Genomic DNA, 22,360 nt, shown 5'->3' with positions numbered 1-22,360 from the left:
ACGATAAGGGATTTTCATTATTTATTTATTTATTTATTTATTTATTTATTTATTTATTTATTTATTTATTTATTTATTTATTTATTTACCATAAACCTTTACATTATCTATGGAAGGTCAGGGGAAAAGTACAGGCTTTCTACAAGTAGTGCTCACTGATTTTTTTAAATTCATAAATCCAAAAATAAAACAGTCATATACATTATTTACAGGTAAAGCAACGAAGTATAATGTATACATGCTGTATTTCTCCTTTATACAAGATTTCAATTCCTAGTTTCCACTTCAGTAGAGAAGTATTCTTCCGAGTAGTTCTGTGCAACAAAAATGCCACGAGTGTGACCATCACAAAGTGTTCTTTTGATTAAGCTAGCGAATGCATTTGATAAAGAAGTGTTTATAAGATATGAGCCTGTATTTTTTAAATTGCGCAGTGTTAAAGTGAGTACGGAAAGGAATTTCGTTGCACAACAGCACATTAAACGAGAAAAACATGCGAAATCTGTCAAATGGCGTATGGCTCTTAGTGCCGGGAGTGTCCGAGGACAGGTTCGGCTCGCCACGTGCCAGTGTTTTTATTTGACGCCCAGAAGCGACATGCGCGTATTGATGAAGATGAAATGATGATGAACACGACAGGTGCAAGCAGCCCCCGTGCCAATGATGATTAAAATTCCCGACCCTGCGGTGAATCGAACCCCGGACCCTGTGACCAAAGGCCAGCACGTTAACCTTTTAGCCGGAAATGCGAAAGTTGTAACGAGTGTGAAGGGCAACAAGTGTTCCCACCTCCTTCGGGAGCACAATTATAACTATATTTACATACAGTTCCATGTAAATGATGAAATAATTATTTCTTTAAAAACAAGAGCTGTGCAGTGAATAGAATAGGGCTACTGTACCGCCATTGTTACAGAGACACCAAAATGCAGTTCGGTGTCATGTTTAAAGTAAATTTTTACCTATTTTATAGCATTTTTCATAAATTTAAGGGTATTTTATATATCATTTTCAGTGTTTATTTTACGTCATCAACATCCGTCTCATAGTTAAGTTATTGGTTCATTATACTTTCAAAATCTTAAAAAGAGGCAAGAGGGTCAAAATGTGCGTATAGCAGGAGTTTTCATAACGTGCAATTAATTTACTCTCTTGTACTGATCATGCTTAAATGAAAAAAAATTCAGTTCAATAAACAACAGCCTAATTACTGTACATGCGCTATACAAGCCGCCAGAGACATTCCGCTAGTGTGTTTTTTATACAAGGAGATCTCAGCGAAAGTTATGATAAATATATAATTCTCCCAGCAAATGTAGCTCGTCGTCCACCTGAATGACAGATACTTTCACTTGAAATGTGAATATGAGCCTTTGAACCTATAAACATTATTTCAGAGTTCTTTGAACTGTAAAATAAATACGGTTGGCTTCGCTACACACTAGAAATTGGTTTCTAAACTTATCACCTAAGAAATGTTTCGCACATCCTGATGGCAATCTTCATAGACTGAGAATGTACATCCATCCATGGCCCCACATTTCACCGACGTTGGCAATCCCGTGTTTGGTTCTCTAACAGATTTTCTCCCTACACATATTCAAAGAAAGAAATATAGGACCTTGCAGGATGCCTTTCAATATCACTGAATACGATTTAAATAAATAAATAAATAAATAAATAAATAAATAAATAAATAAATAAATAAATAAATAAATACAAATTATTAATTAATTCATTAATTCATAATTAATGAATTGAAGGTACATTGGTGTGTTGGTATTTTGTCCCTCAGGAGTTGTCTTGTCGTGCGGTAAATCAACTACAGGGACTCAGTAATAACGATGTTATTGTTTATACGTCCCACTAACTACTTTTTGACTGTTTCAGAGATGCTGAAGTGCCTACACTTTGTCCCGCAGTTCATTTACGTGCCAGTAAATTTACCGACAGGAGGCTGGCATATTTGAGCACCTTTAAATAACACCGGATTGAGCCATGTTCGAAGCTGCCAAGTTGGGGTCAGAATTACAGCGCCTCAATCGTCTGAGCCACTGAGCCCGGCACAGGGACTCAGCCGGTATCGAATCCGCTATCTCGTGTAAGAAGGCAAGCGACAAGCGACTAGCCAGCTGCCCTGATGAGGTCAGCAAGATTCAGTTACTAAGATGTGGCAGTGTCTAGTTTTCGTACCCGGGCCAACAGAGCTGGGAGCTATAATGCTAATACCTAGACCAAAGCAGCAGACATTTCTGACTTTTCTTTAGGGTGCAGAAACGTATCTTTATCCTAGTAGACATGACCGCATTACAACGTAGAGCAGAAAGTAGGTAGTAACTTCTAGCCCATTTGAGCAAGAACTTTAATGAACGCCGCTGCGATTGGTCTGCTTTTAGAGAGCCGTTCCTCTCTTTGCCCGAGCAATCACCTACCGGTCCCTACGTTATGAAGCAGAGCCATCGTAAAACAACTCGTAAACAAGCCCGCGTCGCGTCAACTCTAGCGCGCTACGATGTTCCTATTACTGCCGACTGCCAGAGAGCTCGGGGGTAATTCGTACATTCGACGCCGCTCACAGCTTCAAATTGGACTGCATTTGAAGCTTCCTGATTTGATCAATCCAGGGAAAAGCTGGTCAATGTTTATCATTCGGCAAAGCCATTCCTTGGGCAACCAAGGAGACGACCTTGTATCTATCTCCTCTTCCACTCACAAAGTTGAATCTTCGAAGTCGTATCAAAAAGAGTCCTGAGATTATTTTTATTAAGGCCTCTAATAGAATTGGAAACTTGAACAGTAAATAGTTATACACATATAATGTGAACATGTAACACAGTTTGTAAGAAAACCACAATACTAACGCCTATATGTTGTACATGAACAGAAAGGTCTCCATCTCAGGATTACTGAAAAAATATTATTTAATTAAATCCTTTATTTGCGTAAAAAGTCATTTATTAGAATAATACGATTCTCATGTCTTTGCACAAAACTGTATTCTCCGGTACATGGCTCTATGAAAGTTGTCTATGCAGAACTTTCTATGCTAATCAGATAGAAGGCTCTGCGAAATTAAGTAAGAACATATATATTTAGCAGGTCCGGGAGGCTGCAGGAATACATTTGTTTATTAAAGTTTAGTATAGATGATTATAAGCAAAGGTAAGATTACAATCGCTGCTGCATAAACAGGAATTACAACTTTGTTATTAGCAGATCGTACGACAATTCACAAAACTTTTGGTTTACCTATTCCAGTAAGAGAAAGTTCAGTGTCGTGTATTAAAAAGAATATTCAAAAAAAATTGTATATCTTATATATATCTATATTTATCTATATATATAAGATATACTAATATCTATATGCTATATACTAATATATATATATATAATGGATGTTGGTATATTTTACGTTAATAGACTCATAAACTGCTGGACCGGATGAAAAAGGGGTGAAAAAGAAAATAGGGGAAGATACGCAAACCGCAAGATAAATCTGATCAGCGGGTTGCCTAACCAACAGTGTGTGAAGAATATGCTGTGTTTCTTAAAACTTATTTCTGCTTTTATCTTCTATATAATTATATAAAAATGAAAAGTCCAAGTTCTGTCCCCATGGCACAGGGGGGTGAGAAGGTGAGAAAATGTCGCAAATTACAGAGATTACGGGTGAATGTGTGTATGTTCCAGCATAGATCTCAACCAGATTTGATATTCATATAACTTACTATCCGGGAAAAATTACTGTAGGGGCAATAAACCCCTAGCACCCCTAAAAGAAGGTGGTGAAACTTAAAAATCTGAAAATTACTATATTAGTGACAAATTCATAGTCTTCGGGGTAGCTGAGGTGAACTGTGACACTCTGAATGCCGTTAAAGTCTAAGTTCGTTCTCAATCGATATGGTAAACATACGAGGTTTGTCCGGAAAATACGTATAAATCCGTCGGGGTGACTTATCACGTATCGTGGAGGCGCCGCCAGGTGGCACTGCTGTTGTCGCCAATCTTCTCAACGCTCAGTTCGAGTCGGAGAGCTCTGCGTGTCAGTAGCAGTGTGCGGCTGCTTGTTGAAAGTTACCCGTTTTCACCTGCCGTCGGTATGGAGCTCTCTCTGATTGAGGAACAGCGCATCAACATCAAGTCTCAGAGCTCGTGTGGCCCGAGTTCGACCGTATTTGGCACAAGGGGTCAGGTGGATCCTTCATCACGACAATGCGCCCTCTCACACGTCGCTCGTTGTGCGTGCGTGAGTTTTTGGCCCGAAGCTCAATCACCGTGACAGACCACCCGCCTTATTCATCCGATTTAGCCCCTTGTGACTTCTTCCTGTTTCCGAAATGCAAAATGGTGCTTTGGAGGCGGCACTTGGGTGATGTGGAAGCCATCAAGGGAGAAACGACACGGCAACTGAACAGCATCACAACTGAAGTCTTTCAACAATGTTATCAACAGTGGAAACGGCGTTGGCAGAAGTGCATCTTGTCTCAGGGAGAGTACTTTGAAGGAGACCATATTGTAATACCTGAATAATTGTCAAATAAAGTTATTATTCAACTTTTATACGTATTTTCCGGACAAACCTCGTATTATGACTTACTGTTTGGGAAAGAAAACTGTAGGGTAAGACACACATACGGGCGCGATCGTACAGTATATAAAATGACTGTCATGACTGACTGACTGACTGACTGACTGATTCACCATCCCCGAGCCAAAACTATTACAGATAAAGAAATGAAATTTTGGATGTTAAATTTATATTACGATTTAGGTGCGTGCTAAGGGAGGATTTTTGGATATTCCGCCGCTAAGGGGGTGAACAGGGGAGCGAATTTCTAGAATAAGGATCTATATCTCAAAAACTTAACAGTTTAAAGACGTGAACATTAGTATTTGTAATCTCCTTTAAAAATAAGGAAACACGTATGTTTTTGTTTCCGGAAATTCCTTTTAAGGAAAAGAGGTTAAAAAGAGATTAAATACATTTTACTAGGATACTTATATCTTAAAAACTGAAGATGTTACAGACGTGAAAATTGGTATTTAGAATCATCTTTACAAATAAACACATTTTTAAATTTTGGAAAATCCAGTTTAATAGGTTGAACAGCATTGACAAAGGGGATGATTTTTTTAAAAGAGTATATATATCTACAGTTTTTCAGAAAGGTAACATTTTATACACGTGAAAATTGGTATTTGGAATGTCCTGTGAACGTAAAGAAACATAGGTAATTTGTTTTCGGAAAATTCCCTGAAAAAGGAGATGAATTTTTAAAATGAGCGTATTGACACCATATCTCGAAAACTTCACATGTTACAGACATGAAAATCGGTATTTTTAATCTTTTAAATATAAAGATCCGCATGTTTTAGCTTCCACAAAAAGCACTTAAGGGAGGGGGGGGGGGGTAAAAAGGACTGAAAAGGACTGAAAAGGGAGTGGAATTCGTTTTATTAGGATGCTGATATCTCAAAAATTGAAGATTGTACAGACGTTAAAATTAACATTTCGAGTCTCCTTTTAAACTGAAGAAATACGTATTTTTTTTGTTCGAAAAAATCCACTTAAGGGGGTGAAAGAATTGAAAAATTACGGTATTTTAATTCTTTGTATGAGGATACTTATATTTCAAAAATTAAAGGTGTTGCAGACGTGAAAATTCGTATTTTGAATCCCCTTTAAAAATAAAGAAACATGATTCTTTTGTTTTCGGAAAATCCGCATATGGGGAAATAATTGAGACATTAGTTGAATTATTTTTTACGAGGATACTTGCATATCAAAACCTGAAGATGTTATAAACGTGAAAATTGGTATTTGGAATCTCCTTTAAAAAGAAAGAAAGATTTTTTTTTTTTTTGGTTTTCGTAAAATCTACTTAGGTGAATTGGGGTTGGAGGTAGGATTGATAAAGGGGTTGAATTATTTTTATGGGGAAATTTATATCTCAAAACTGAAGATGTAACTGACGTGGAAATAGGTATTCGGAATCTCCTTTAAAAATGAACATTTTTTTTCGATTTGAGAGAAGACTATTTCTCACACCTACAGTTCTAAGTCACATCTTAGCCTGAAAAGGCAATATAACAACTGTGGTTTACAAAGACTTTCTGGGGTAAATGAAACTCAGTTCTTCGGTGAGTTTTTTTATGCTTTAGGGATTTTCAGATAATGTCTTAGTACAGTACCGAGGAACGATTACTTTTATCAGATGACGAAATCCACGAGAGAGAAGCCACGGGTAACTGCTAGTATATATATATTAGCTTAAAATTTTGAAGTGTTTCTAGAAGGCATCAGCTGCGGATAGTTGCGGATTTCCCGATTGATACTCTCCATTCTACGACAGATGAGGGACCAGAGATATTCCAAGCCTGTGAGTATGCTGACAATGGACATTTTGAAGACATACTGGTGAAAATAATGTATAATTTGTGTATTAATATCATGCTAAACGAAAATGGAAAAATCTCAAACCATATTCAAGTTATTAAAAAAAAGTAGTGTGTGACAGTATTCTTAGCTAGACTAGGTAGATTCAAATAAAACAGGAAGTATTTCGGTAGTTCCTGCAGGGGATGTTCCAGATGTAAAGGGACATAAACTGAGTAATTTTAACATTAGTGATCACCACCACCACCAATGGGGTCAAACCACAAACATTCGGTATGTGTGGATAAAAGAAAAACAGAGGATCAACCAAGATCTTTCCTTGAAAGTGTAGGGCTGCCTCCAGTACAAAATCCTTCTGTTAACCCTCTTATTCTGGGTGGAGGGTTGCTCAGTTTTACGGCCATATGCTCTTCCTGACGCTAATTCTTTGTGAAGTGATATACAGAGTTATCGGAAATAATGCGAACCGGGTATATGAGCGTTATAGGGGTGATCATGTTGATAAATCGTTTGAAAGAAATCATTCAATCAGCCAATCAGATCACTTTGCGGGAGAATTCATACGAGCTTTACGTGGCATTGTTGTAAAACCTGTACGAGGCTTAAAACCGGTATGAGAGCATCAGGCGAAGAATAAGACTTTGCCAGGAGAGGGGTTTGAGTACAGACCTCCGAATTCACAGGATCGCGCCAAAGCTAGTCCGATACGGTGACACTGGCTGAATGCAACGGTGCTGATAAAATGACAACAGGGCGAGATATCAAATTATTTCCTTCAAATTATTTATCAGCATGACCAACCCTCTAGCGCTCACATATCTGGTTCACGATATTTCCTACACCCTGTATTCACCAATGCATGTTTCTTTACTAGTATGGTGTGTTGTATGTAGATTATGAGAAATATATTAAGACGGAAAAACCCACCCAGAGACAGAAAAATTCACTATACGAATTTAGAATTATCGGCTCGGCCGGAAATCGAACGCGGCGGTCTTTCAACCGATAGCTAGTAAGCTGGACATTGCTATCACTGTACATTCATTATATTCTGGATTATTTATTACTAAGCATTTCTTTTCATGAACTGCGTACACATTTCACATAGGATTATCTAACAATAAACAGCTCGTCTTAAATGTACGCGAATGTAAAAGAAAAAAGGGGTGAGAAATGTGAAGTTTCATTAACACTGGCAGTGTTTGTGAGAGACGCCGCGCGACTCTGGACAGTAAAACCGATAGTCAAAGGATTTAGGAACTCAAACAAACTGTTCACTTCATCTGACTGGAAGGCAAGTGGGGGAAATAAAAATTACACTCTGTTTGCCGATGAGCCGGAAGCAATTTCCGTAGCGGACTGCTGAGTTTCTGTCGGGTAGTGTGCCATGTCCATTGACATACACTCACAACCGGTTTTTGTCAATCGAAATGAGAAGCTCTTTGCCTTAATCATAGATATCATGTTCTTTCAAGTGCACATATTTACCCCCATATAAATCTTTAGCAGGCCACATTCCAATTTATTAACAACAATAATAATAATAATAATAATAATAATAAAACCATGATAATACCGTAGTAATAATACCATAATACCAACTCCGCTATGCCGGTTGCAAGCCCGGGGCCTCATCTCGCAAGTTATGTGGGAGGAGGAGCGAGGAGCGAGGAATATTAACCTCGTTAAAAAACCAGGATCCACCTGGCCCCGGATGGTAGCACACTGCTATAGGGCCCCTACCTAGGGTAGCAGGTGAAGAGGCCTAACGGCCTGAAGGGTGGATTTAAGTGCGGCCCGTATCCAGTAATCGGGAGATAGTGGGTTCGAGCCCCACTGTCGGCAGCCCTGAAGATGGTATTCCGTGGTTTCCCATTTTCACACCAGGCAAATGCCGGGGCTGTACCTTAAGGCCACAGCCGCTTTCTTCCACTTCCTACGCCTTTCCTATCCCATCGTCGTCATAAGACCTATCCGTGTTGGTGCGACATAGAACAAATAGCAGTAAGTGAAGGGTGGATGAAGATATGTCCCACCAGCTGGAAAGGCGGAGGAGTTTCTCTTCCTGGTAGTGGAAGCAGCGCTATCAGTATCAGCACAGTGCAGGACTAAAAATTGTCTACTGGACTGTCGCTGAAAATATACTGGCATTGTCAGGAAGACTTGAATGGAAGTAAAACTGCGGTGTGGAAGGCAACGGGAAGCCACCACATTATTTTTCCTAGTACAACAACCATTGATAGTGCGAATTGTAAGAAGAGATCAATGGTTGCAGCGACAAGGCACAGCCTTTACATAATGATGATGAATAATAATACTGGGCGAGCTGGCCATGCGGTTAGGGGTGCGCAGCTGTGAGCTTGCATTCGGAAGATGGTAGGTTCATATCCCACTGTTGACAGCCCTGAAAATGGTTTCCGTGGTTTCCCTTTTTCACACCAGCCAGATGCTGGGACTGTAGCATAATTAAAGCGACGACCGATTCCTTCCCACTCCTAGTCCTTTCCTACCATATCGACGCCATAAGACCTATCTGTCTGGGTGCGACGTAATCAAATAAACCACCACTGATCTGCATTTAATGCTGTCGCCCAGGTGGCAGATTCCCCATCTATTGTTTACCTAGTCTTTTCTGAAATCATTGAAAAAATATTGAATATCTATCTTGGTAAATTTTTCCAATTCCTAATGAATATTTGTCCCAATGTGTCCTATTGAATTCTTATTTTTATCTTCATATTGCGATATTTCGTACTTTTAACAACACCGCTGAAACCTATTCCTCTACTAATATCATTCCACGCCATCTTTCCACTCACAGCTCGGAACATACTACTTAGTTGAACAGCTCGTCTCCTTTCTCCCAAGTCTTCCCAGCCCAAACTTGGCAACATATTTATAACGCTACTCTTTTGTCGGAAAGCATCCGGAGCTGCTTTTCTTTTGATTTTTCCAGTTCTCAAATCAAGTAATCCTGCTGATGGTTCCATACACTAGAACCACACTCCAGTTAGTGCCTTACCAGAGACTTATATGCCCTCTCATTTCCATTCTTAACACAACCCCCTAAGTACCCTCATAACCACATGCAAAGATCTGTACCCTTCAATAGAATCCCGTTTATAAAAACTACTACTACTACTACTACTACTAATAATAATAATAATAGTAATAATAATCAAGTTAAGTAAATTCGCGTCCCTGCCCTAAAGCGGTGCAGATTTTCCCAGGCACATTATCAAAAACGATGAACTGCATGTACCATTTCAACCACATACCAACCATCCTGTCATTGTTTATCTCTAGCTGTACCGAGAATCAAACCCGCGCCCGGGAGTACGGCAGTTAATAACGCTAACCATTACTATATGTAAGTGGCAATAATAATAATAATAATAATAATAATAATAATAATAATAATAATAATAATAATAATAATAATAATAATAATAATAATGTTTACAAGCTATGTTGGCATTTTCAAACGTAAAAATCGGCGTTCCGTCGCAGTGTGGCAGCGGGTTTGTCAGTTGGATTGCGCGTTGAAAGACTAATGCAAGCCTCCTTTGTAGAACATTGCAGTAACAGTGCAATAGAGGAGGTATATTTTATATAAACCTAAATAGCTTCATTACTTTAACAATCGCAATCGGCGGAACTTAATTTTTGATATAAAAGCCAATGAGTTAGGCACAGTACCACTGAGCCACCGATGGAGCTACTTAAATTAAAATGTAGGAATACAAAATGTAACTCAAACGTTTTTGGTTACCAAGGAACAATTTACCAAAGAAATAAATCACTGAATTGTCCGGAACGTTATCAAGTTAAGTAATCTGTTAAAGGGTTAAATTGGTTGATTCGAAATAATAATGATTTATAATAATGTTCTCTGGACTCGATTGCAAAAGTTACTAGTTCTGTAACCTGATCACATTCCTCAATCCCTGATAAGTGTTGACAACAAACCATGCTTGTAAGTCGCAAATAATCAGCTCAAATATCGCTAGGAAAGCTCAATGTGAACAGTCTGTATCACATACAAAAACACAAGAAATTAAAGTTCTGAAAAGAGGGAATATCTTCGCAGTAAATCTTAAGTTCAAACAGAGCAATTACATACCTGCACCTTAGGCAGTTTGTTGAGAGGAACACGTTTTACTCAATACGGTACTTTCGGTGCAATTCGTACAGAGAAGTATTGCTTCAACATTTACAGATTGTTCATAAGTTTTAGTTTTTACTTTCCTGAGGTGCCCTCAACCCTTCAATTTCAATATTTACGTGTGGAATATATAGTGGAAAGTAGAAACAACTAGTTGTTTGAGGAGGTTAAATCCCGGGCAATCGTTAAATCCGCAAACTTCTGTACAGAAATAGACTTATTTGAAAGATCATTCCATGATATCATGATCAAGTTGCGCGACTAAGCGTCATTGGGACCATTTACAAACGAGTTTTATCACTAACTTATCCAAATCAGAAATTGTTATTTATTGAGAGAAGTTAAATGTTCTTCAACATTTCAAAATTACATGCCAAACTTCGTCTTAGATCTTTGAAAACAATTTTTGCGAATTGCCCACAGCATTTACGTAAACCTTGAAGTGAAACACTATTTTTGGCATCCAAAACGGGACAAAAGCTGAAACCGACCAGAATTTTCGCTATGGGTGCATATTAAAATCGCTAAAAAGTTGACCTGTCGCTATTAAGTGAATTTTGTCGTCAGACGACAACCAGAATCCTCCAGATTTAGGGACTATTCTATAGAGTTGGCAAGGCTGCCTCTGAGGAATTTACTAGGTTGTGAGGAGAGAATACTGTATATGGACTCATGTGTGTAGCATACTGGTTCTAAATTCGAGATAACGTATGGGAAACGAGCAGTTCCTTGCTATCGATCACAATAAACAGAAGTCCCGAGAGAGGCGCATACTACCGCACTGGTTTAGGCATAAAGCAGCTCTTGTGTAGATGCGCGTGCTGGTCTGACGGGAAACTCCAAAAACAAGTTGTTACGGTCCTAAGGGCATTCCTAGTTTATCTATTACTTAGCCAAGCGAAAATATCTATAGGAAATGTTAAGAGACGCTAACGAAGCAATACGACACCTACGAAATCTACCGACTTCGGTGAATTTTGGATATGCCCCTAAGTGGTCAAGAAATAAGACAAAGAATTCATACATGACATTCATTCTACAATTCTTCATTTTCATTTTGTCTTCTATCCATGAATTAATGTGCGTGAAAATCAACCTTGTGTCTGTTTACATAATTAATGGACAGTGGAAAGTTTATCAAGATGCGTTCAGTAATATTGGAACATGTTGGTTTCTGTTCATTTTTTGACAAAAGTTGAATATTTTCAGAAAGAAGGGAGTAATAAAGTAGAGAAACAATTAAATTTTGCTGTAACATCTTTATCGCTTATTGTACATCATTTAACGCACTGTCTCCCTCAAGGTAGTTCCCTCTACTGGCAATACACCGTCCTCATCGTTTCTTCCATTTTTAGTAAACCTTCTGGAACCCACTATCTGGGATGGCACGCAGGTCCCTTGTCGCATTGTCCAGGATGTCCTCTGTGGTTTGAAAACGACGTCTTTTTAACGTGGGTTTAAGATTGGGGAAAAGAAAAAAGTGCGCTAGGTCTAAAGTCCGGAGAATACGGTGGATGGAGCACAACGGGAGTATGATGTATTGCTTGATAGCTGCGGAGAAGGAACGACGCGTAAGGCGGCGCATTGTCACGATGAAACATTAAAAACTGGTTTTCCCAAATTACAGACCTCTTCCTGCGCAAAGCATCCCTCAAACGCGCTAGAATTTCTTGTATACCATTTGACCACGTGGTAAAAATTAACGTCTTTGCAGTCATAAAACACAACCACCATCACCTTGATCTTTGACAGACTCATGCGTGGTTTTTGGACGAGGAGATCCTTTGCCCACTCACTGCGACGACTGCACCTTTGTTTCAATATCGTAACCATAAAACCATATCCATCGCCTGATATCTCTCCGTGAAGGTTTTGCCAAGTTCGTACAAAAATTTCGCACACACGCGTTGCTCTTCAAGCTCTTTAATTATGACTTTGGCAGTAATCCGTTGAATAGCTTAGGCACGTTCTCACTTCAGTGTCTGTAGCTCGCCAACTAACGGTCAGAGCGAAACGCAGCATACAGCTGTTTGCTATATAAGCTTGCTGCTACGTGCACTCAGTAGCCGCAGCGCGCTCCCTCTGCCGGTTGGCACGCTATTTGAAAAGGTCGCTTTCTTTTTGAACACCCTTCGTATAACACCTTCGTTTGAGTGGCACCACACGTAGAAAAGTGAACAGAATAGACGTCTCATAACAACACGGGTGGTACTATAGTAACGTACTTAGGATGGCTTTGGATTCCACGCAGGGAGGTAAACGCAAGAAATTGTCAAGCACAACCGCGCTTGTTAGCAAGAAACAAAGAATAGACCAGGGCGTGATACAATGCGACCGCGAGGGATGTCGTTCGCTCATTATTCGCTTCTCTCTGTCTGAGAGTTGGTATCCTTAAGCTTATATATATATGTACTGTCTGGCTTGGGTAGATATTTGAATACATTCTAGCTTGGACGAGCCTACTTGGCTCAGGCGGCAGCACGCCGGCCTCTCACCGATGGGTTCCGTGGTTCAAATCCCGGTCACTCCATGTGAAATTTGTGCTGATCATAGCGGAGGCGGGACAGGTTTTTCTCCGGGTACTCCGGTTTTCCATGCCATCTTTCATTCCAGCAACACTCTCTGATTTCACTTCATTTCATCTGTCAGTCATTTATCACTGCCCCAGAGGAATGCGACAGACCTCGGCAGGCGGCACAATTTCCATTCTTGCCGCAAGATGGGGGCTTCATTCATTGAATCCCTGACCCGGTCACTGACTGGAAAACAGGTTGTAGGTTTTTCCTATCTTGGCAGCGGTGGTGTCTTTCCGACAGACAAATTAGTCCATCATTAACTTCACAACTTAAAACATTCGACACAGCATGCGTGGAATTCGTGGCGAAGCTGCGGAATCACTTTTCCCAGGGTCTCCTTCACATTCTTATAAAACCATAATTGTGACAAATGCCATAAGAGGGTCCCTTCAAATCACAATCATCGTCATCACCATCAAATGTCCCAAGGATTTACAAATTAATTATGTAGTACGTAAATGAAATATGAGGTCGCCGATCACCTAATATGTTTGTGGTACGTGGACCGGGGACTCTATCCACATCCATGAGTTCCAAATCATTTTCAATTAGTGGAACAGTAGATGTGCTCGCCTGGGGATCCAGAAGCGTGGAACTCGTCTCACGATTTTCGGCTGTCTTTAATTAGAGACGCTACCGAAAAGCATTTTGATGCCTGACTTTAGTCACTTTGTACTTTTTTCGATATTTATGAAGCTATTTATTCTCAAACTGTTGGGACATTTTGAAAAATAGATACATATTTCACGCTTCATCACACCATAATTTTTGAAATATTCACTGTTTGATTTGTTTTTTCGTTTACTTGTAGAAATTGCTGAGAGGAATCAAATTACACCTTACACGATGTACTACTGTACCTTCCCGGAGTGAAGAAGTGCACTCATTGTTAGCCGTGTGGCATGACGGATTTCATAACTTCAACATGGTGGCACTATTGCATCACCCGAGGACGTCGTACTGAGATCACATTCTTTCTGATAAGTATAATAGTCCTCTTTACTACGAGATTTGAACTCTGTCGTTGCAGGTGTTGTCTATAATCAATTTCGTCTAAAAATCTTCCACGTTTCTGTAGCGCTCACAAGGTCAAGTAAGGTTCAGAAACTATAAGCATATTCAACGTCAAAAAGCAAGAACAGAACCTACATAAGACGGAAATGTGGATGCTACGCGGTTCACTGGAATGTATCAGACTAGATTCGGTAAGAAATGAAGAAATCCGGGAGTGATCCTGTGTGACTCGTATATAGGACAACATGAGTGAAACTTGTCTGCGCTGGTGTGGTCATGCAGGCAATCATTCCATCAAAAGACTGCGCTGAACAACGACTCTCGCAATCTACAACCAAGAGGACTGATAAGGAAAAAGTGGATGAATCAATAAGAGAGGAAAGACATGAACAAAGTCATTCAGTGATGTGTCAATTTGTGTCAAGATATGAGTCATGTGTGGAACAGTGAACCTGTTGAGAGGAAAGAAACAGAAATATAATTACAGGCAGGGCGTTTCAATGATAATTATTCTTCCAGGCATGCTCGGGAAGGGGACCCCGGTTAACAGACGCCTCAGACACAACTTATACGTCAAAGCCTTTTTTCGTAGCTTACAGATTCGTCAACGCTTAGGAATTTAACATGATGGGGGCACTTCTAACACGCTGCTCGTGAACACCATAATGAGACGTTTATTTGATGGAGAGGGAAAGGTGATCCTATTGCGTGGCCAGCTAGTTCACCTGACCTGACTCCACTTGATTTCTTTCTTGTCTTGGCTCATGTGAAGAGCCTTATCAACAAGACACTTGTAGAGACTAAAACGGAGCTTCTGGAAAGAATCCTTGCCGTCTGTGACATCGTTAGAATGTAGCCAGAGTGGTTCAAACAGAAACGCCAAAACATACTGCAACGCTGTCACGCTTTCATAGACGAGGTGGGATACCATTCTGAACAACTGTTGTGAAGTTTTACGTAGCGTGAGAATGTATTTCAGATGAATGAAGATATTAGATCACTACACAAGAATTCGTTAGTTTATTCATAGGTGTCCCACGACAAGTGTAATTATGTTAATTTTATTATGTGTAATTAATTCAGAAATTTAACGTCATGATATTTATTTTGGTATGTAATTGTATTATAATTCATGTTTAATCATTTGCTCACTATCATTTCATTACTTTGTAACTACGACTTGTAAACGAGGGCTGAATATCCTAATATTCACTTAGATTCTTGCGACATTTGTTTAAAATTAACTTGCAGTAGATTTCCGCTATCTTGCCACATCACCGAGGAGGGAGGAAGGACAAATTTAGACACCAAGTTCTGGGAAAGCGAGCACGTGTTCACGCGTCCTAACGAAAGCTACCGTATTTCGACCAGAATTATTCAAACTATTCAACGCCTATATTTTGAAAGGAGCGTCATGTTGCCATGGATAATGAGTGAATGGACCAATAGAAGAACAGTTAATATCAGAGTTAAGACCCGTCAACTCTAATATCTGGAGTGGGGAGAGACATGTCATCTGATTGGACCACGTGTAGCGACCTGTAATTAGCGCCAGTGAAGGTTATAAAAGGGCGTGTTGGAGCTCGTGGCTTCATCTCTCCTACCAGATCTTGCATCTTGCTGCTTCTTGGATCTCTTCTACTAGATCTTCTACGTGACCGGCTACTTAATCTTCTTCGTTTGATTCTACATTAGTATTCTACTTCATTACCACGACGTGGTACTTAGAAATTCTGAATGAGGGGTGTATAGCCACTCTCATCAGGAAGTACGTACAGCTCGGCTACAAGACCGGTTTGAACCAGTCTAAGTCAATAGGTAGTATTAATCTAGATAGAAATGAAACTTCAGAGAACATTTTCAGTAAAGTTGGAAGGATTCTTAATTGAGTATCCTCTCCAAATAACCCAAGGTGGTTCTTCTAACTATGACTTAGGGCTTATCTCCAATATACGGGATAAAGCATAATAGGGAGTGTTAGTTTTGAAGTCATCTTCCAATTAGTGGTGGGTGCAATTTGCAAGGCAGGAATGGTACTTAGCTGCAGATGAAGAGATCAAAGACGACCGATGATGTTCCAGCTACAAGGATGGAAGCTTCCCAAGGACCAGCAGAACAAGACTAAATGGTGAGCAAGCGAGTTAAAGATATTGCAAGTTTTCGCGAAGTAGAGTCATTCAATTTTTTGTTAAATTCATTTTTTAATTTAAATTCAGTTCTCGTTAAACCGTCGTCATTTATATTAAATATAATAAATAGTATTTTTCTAGTTCACTTTAATCAATCTGCCTTAATTAGCCTTTTGATTTTTAATTCTCCTGCTTAATGATTAGTGCACTATCACCCCACCCCTGTGATAAGAGTCCGTCCAAGCTTGATTATAAATTTTTATCTTTAAGTCTTCAACTTAAAGATTGGCGCCCTTAGCTTGAATGGTTGCATTTCTCATTTGATGATTGTTCTCCGAGAGGGGAAGTCACAAGTTTGGTTGACATTCAGTGACTACGGTGTTTCCAGTTACGGGTTCCCTGCCTAACTGATATACGTGAGCTTCTCCAGCACACTTGAATGTGTGTATCATCATCACGAACATAAATGAAAACATCCCTTACAAGCATGTATCTGGCATCTATGGAACTCTCAGTTCATTTTCACATTTATCGTGGCCTCAATCGTTCTTTAGAACGATGTCCTCATTTTTATAGTGTAAGGCTTCTTTTATCCTTCCTTCCGTGGTCAGAGTTACGATGAGACGATTGCTTTGTCGTGTTATCCTTTAAATCAATAATCCCCTCATCAAGTACCACAAAATGTGCGAAGCAACAGAAAGAATAGCTAGATGATTGCTTGGAGTGTATCAATGTAACACTTCCCAGGACGGCTTCACTCGTTAATATCAAATGATGTAAAGAATCATTTATGAGCGCACCATGGAACGGAAGCGCCTGCGGGAAGAAAATACGCAATGGGCTGTACACTTGTGTTTTTTCGAAAGTAATGTAAGTAGCTGAGTATTGAACAGACGATTTCAAAACTGTACCACTGTAACTCGGCACGGAGTTGCATATTCTGATGACTCCATCGTGACCCTCCACTTGGGAGTGTAGGTCGGTGACAACAGGGGTTCTAGCTTAGCCTTGCATTACTTCCCCTTATTTGTGCCAGCCTCCTCGCTTTCTTCTACCCTGTCTGATCTCTCTTGATCAACTACTATTCCCTTTTGAACACTAATAAAATAATAATAATAATCGTATGGCCTCAGCTACCGTGTGCAGACATTTCGATTTGACACCATCTGGCTGTCTGTTCGTCAATGTCGACGTTCCGTTTTACTCTTGGCCCACTAGATGGCAGACAGAGTAAACCGAAACTCTCTTGGGGATCTATGGCTGAGATTTAATGAATTTTGTCGGGTAAACACCAAATGTGTCACCAGAGATCTTTTACATGCCGACATCGTACGACATGGAGTGTCGAATGGACTTTTCTCCGCCCTTCAACAATCCGACTACCTCTGCCGGGTTTGAACCCGCTATCTTGGGATCCGGAGGCCGACACTCTACCACTGATTCACACTGTTTTACACGATCAAATGTTTGTCAAATTCAAGAATAAACAAACCTCACAAGAATTGTCAATACTTCACAAGTTTACTTGTCAAATCGCTTGCAATAGTTGAAAAGTCTTGAGAAGTCTCCAAAAGTCTTGAAAATGAATTAGAACATATTCTAATCGATCAAAGAATTTCCAAGTCTTTGAAAGAATTGACCAATGGAATTAGAGTATTGACGGTGTACGCTATGCCGCTAGGCGTCCTGAGATTGCCGTGATGGGAATCAAAACTACAACATTGTCTTCGTCTTCATGACCGAGGGGTGTTGTGTCCATTTGTAATTAAGTATGAGGCACATCCCTGCCTATATTCAGTAGACAGAAGCGTACGAGGAGATGCAAGACAAATATCTCAAGGAAGTGGGCAGCTTTGTCTGTCAGCAACGATCAATTTATGGCGATCTTCGCTTATTACTATTATTATTATTATTATTATTATTATTGAATTACTAATATATTTTCATTAATACGATTTTAATTTCCGCTACGTTGCTGTTATTTTTGTTCAATTAACGTGAGTCAATGCAATATAACATAATCTTTGCAAGTGATAGGCTATTATGGCAGTAAATCACAATATTATTTTTTCCAAGTAAATTATGGTTTATTGCGCATTTACGTTCTTTTTAAGAACTGCTAGTCCAAAAATCACAACTCTTGTTGGCTTTCCTCATTGTTAGAACAAAAAGCTATCAAACCTTGCCACATCTTTTCAAATCTTGTCAAACCTTCAGGAATATTGAACACTGTCTGACAAGATTTGGCAACTTTTCTTGTGAAGTATTGAACTGAAAGAAAAATTTGATGGTGTATATACCACTACTGATATTAGGTTCCGCGGCTTTTGCAGTCCTTATTAAAACCTCTCTTTCCTCTTCTGATTAATGTTCACCCAGATGTACTTCCCCTTAATCAAACATACTCAGAATATTAGTGTATAGATTCAAACTCACTTTCTTGGTCTTTTAAATCAACTTAAATAATGCTTCAAAAAGGGACGCAATAGGATAGGCGCAGTGATAGACTGCATCGAGAAAGTCGTGGCACTTGTTCATGTACGTAGTTGTGACTCTTTGAGGGGTGTCTGTTCAGTACGCAACAAGCTGTCAACCTGGTAGTTCTCTCCAAATCAGTGTTTCTCAACCTTTCCGGTAAGTCTAACCCTTTAGGCTAGCAATATTTGTGAAGTACTCTAACAGAAAAAGTGGCTGCCTAAATGAGGCAGTAGTGGCGTACTTGATTCACCCGGAAGGACGTAGAATCGATTACCCATCATGAGGTCGAAAAATTTAAGAAATGAGATTTCCCACTCCGGAGGTGCATGTAGCCAGGTCGTTCACTCGGCCTACACCAAAAATGAGTACCAGATTAATTGCTGGGGGCAATCCTACTCCACCAAGTGCCAAGGTTTAGGATAGTGGAAGCCTTTACCTTCCACCACTTCAAGGGCCTTCATGGCCTGTTCGGAACTTACTTTGCTTTTTTTTTTGTTATTTGCTTTACGATGCACCGACACAGATATGTCTTATGGAGACGATGGGATAGGAAAGGCCTAGGAATTGGAAGGAAGCGGCCGTGGCCTTAATTAAGGTACAGACCTGGCATTTGCCTGGTGTGAAAATGGGAAACCACGGAAAACCATCTTCAGGGCTGCCGACAGTTGGGCTCAAACCCACTATCTCCCGATTACTGGATACTGGCCGCACTTAAGCGACTACAGCTATCGAGCGCGGTACAACTTTGCTTTTTGCCTTGCTTTTACGTCGGTAGTGACCTTCAAATTTGTAATGAAAAAACTAATTTTAAGGTGTAATATCCACTATTCAAGTTACTAATTACTTAATCGTTAACATATTTGTTATTTAATTGGGCATGGGTAGAACAATGCAATGAATATCAACACGTGAAATTAAGAGTTACTTTTTGCATTTAAAATTACAGAAAAATTGTTGTTATTATTATTACTTAAAACTACATAAAAGTCTTGCTTTAAAAACTGAGGTACTAAGGTAATATAAGAGTGGTTATGATACTTTCACTTAATGGGAAATCTGAGTCCCTAACCTAATTCGATCCAGTCTTGCTTTTCTGTATTAATAGCCACAACTTCCATTATTGGTGGGAGGAGTTAAACGACTTCGGACCTTTCTTTCCATTTCACTTAGATATGAAAAAATGGCCTCCCCCAAATACATACAACACAAAAATTTAACCACGCTGTCAAGCGTATCCTTAATACTGGAAAAAGTCTTATATTTTTTCCTTATAAGCAATTGTATATCCACTCTTGTGCTAAGAACCAGGATTGTAGGTGCTGCGACATGTTGAACATTTCATGTGGGCACCTAGCACACCCTTGCGCACCGAAGGTTGTAAGTGCACGTGTAACTTGATGATCCAATCAGTGTGCCAACATGCCCTGTAGGACGATCACACCACTTGAATGGACCAGTATTGTGACTGTGTAAGCAAGGGCTGTCCGTTCGGAATCTAATCCAAGTGATCGGGGTTAACCATACTGATGTGAAACCGGGAGCGTGGAGGATTAGCCTCGTACTGGACGACGAATGTCAACGACAGCCGCTCAGGTCGGATACCTGCGGAACTGTACACTCAGGAACCATGGATACAATGCAACGCAGCAGCCCATCGACATTTTGTAGGCCACTGGCTCGGCTGTTACACCACAAACCATACGCAAATGTCTACGACGTGAATTTGCATAATAAGCGTCCATGCCGATCATCCCTCAGCAAACGTGTTGCCCAGTACTGGTGGGCGAGAGAGTACGAAAATTGGACTCTGAATCAAGGCGACATGTCCTCTTCACGGAAGAGTGTAGGATCGCCCTCACCCCTGAGAATCATTGGAGTCCTGCATGAAGACGGCCTCCGTCATTCAGACGCGTGGGTCCAGCAGAGGATAGGTTCAATCACGGTTAGGGCCGGAATCATGTATGACCGCCAGACGCCGTTTATTAATGAAGACGGTAACCTGCGGGCAGAGACATATCTGGACACCATCCTTGAACAATTTGTCCTACCTTTCCATCAACAGGTTGGTGACGGCTTCCGCCTACCGTACGACAATTCTAGAATGCACCGTACGCGCCTGGTAACTGACAATGTAAGGGGGCCGGGATCACTTGGATTGAGGGCCTGCTTGTTCCCCAGATCTGAATCCAATACAACACGTTTGAGGCCAATTGAAACGGTGTCTCCGGGTCCGTAGGAACCCTTTAAGTACACTAGCGGTCGACTGTAGGATTACGTCGAAGAATGGAACAAGCTGGACCAAGGACTCCTGGATGAATTGCTTGGTAGACAGCATGCCTCGAAGGGTGAGGGCCAGCAAGAATGCCAGAGGATGTGTGACTCTGTAATGAAAGATTAGGATTGCTTGAAAGAGGACAGCTTTCTGAATGAAGACGTTTATTTTTGGTTCTGTATGTTTTTGTTCGTACCACATCACGCTTCGTTGTTGTAGAATCTTTCGAGTATCATGGTCCTATCCCTAAGAGATCATTCGCATTATTGTCCGCCAAAACCCAGGGTGGTGCAAAAGTTACTTTTGAGTGTTTGTGTAGAGGGAAGACCGTTTTCTCAGAGGTGTCGATTTTCATTTTTAACATTTTGCCAGAAAATAGACACATGATTCAGACCTCCAGTCTGAAAGCCTCTCAAAATATTGTACTCCGTTAGTTGTCTCCAAGTACCCCTAGGGGTATGCATACATCGGCTGAGACATGCTTCTTAAAAATGAACACTTAGTTCCTTTCGTGTCGCCTTCCGCGCTGCTGGCAGAGAGCTGCTATATGGTTAGAATGGTGCATACAGATATTTACATTAACTTGCAAGCCCCAATGTCCGTGTGCTCGCATGTTCTTTGTCAACTATATCCACAGTCGAATAATACATGACATAATTCTCTAATCACTAATGAAACAAGAATGTCAAATTTTCTACGCTTCGTGTTGGTTTTTGTACTTCATAGCAGCACATGCAGATAACAGTTAAAAGACACCGCGGCCTATTACTGCTCCGTGTCTAATACTGGAGTGGCCCAATTAGCACTACACACCGCACTGCAATATAAAATGTAGATTTTAGCTTTAATCCGACCTCCTGCACCTGTGGTGGAGCAGGCGACAATTTTTAACTCTTTAATTAAACTCACTCTGAGAAAGTGTGGCTGTACAAGGTAACATCTTCTCATTTATAAAGCAATTTTAGGCACAATTAGTGCTTAATATTCCCAAATATTTAATCACCTGAATAAAGGTATAAAACATTCAAATTAATAATAATAACAATAATAATAATAATAATAATAATAATAATAATAATAATAATAATAATAATAATAATAATTATTACGGGCTGACTGTTCCAGACAGTGAACGTACCTACCTCCTGAGCCCAAGTTGATGAGTTCGATGCCGGCTCAGTCGATGGGTACTTTTAAGTGGTCACAATTTCAGTCTCGTTTTGGTCAATTTTACCGGCACCTTGAATAACTCCTGAGACAAAATTCTAGCACTTCAAAGCCTCCCAAAATCGCAAAAGTAGTTAGTGAGCCATACAATCAATAACA

This window comes from Anabrus simplex, chromosome 7 (genome assembly GCF_040414725.1).
Source record: "Anabrus simplex isolate iqAnaSimp1 chromosome 7, ASM4041472v1, whole genome shotgun sequence".
In the NCBI taxonomy this organism is placed as follows: Eukaryota; Metazoa; Arthropoda; class Insecta; order Orthoptera; family Tettigoniidae; genus Anabrus; species Anabrus simplex.
This window is presented reverse-complemented; position numbering follows the sequence as displayed.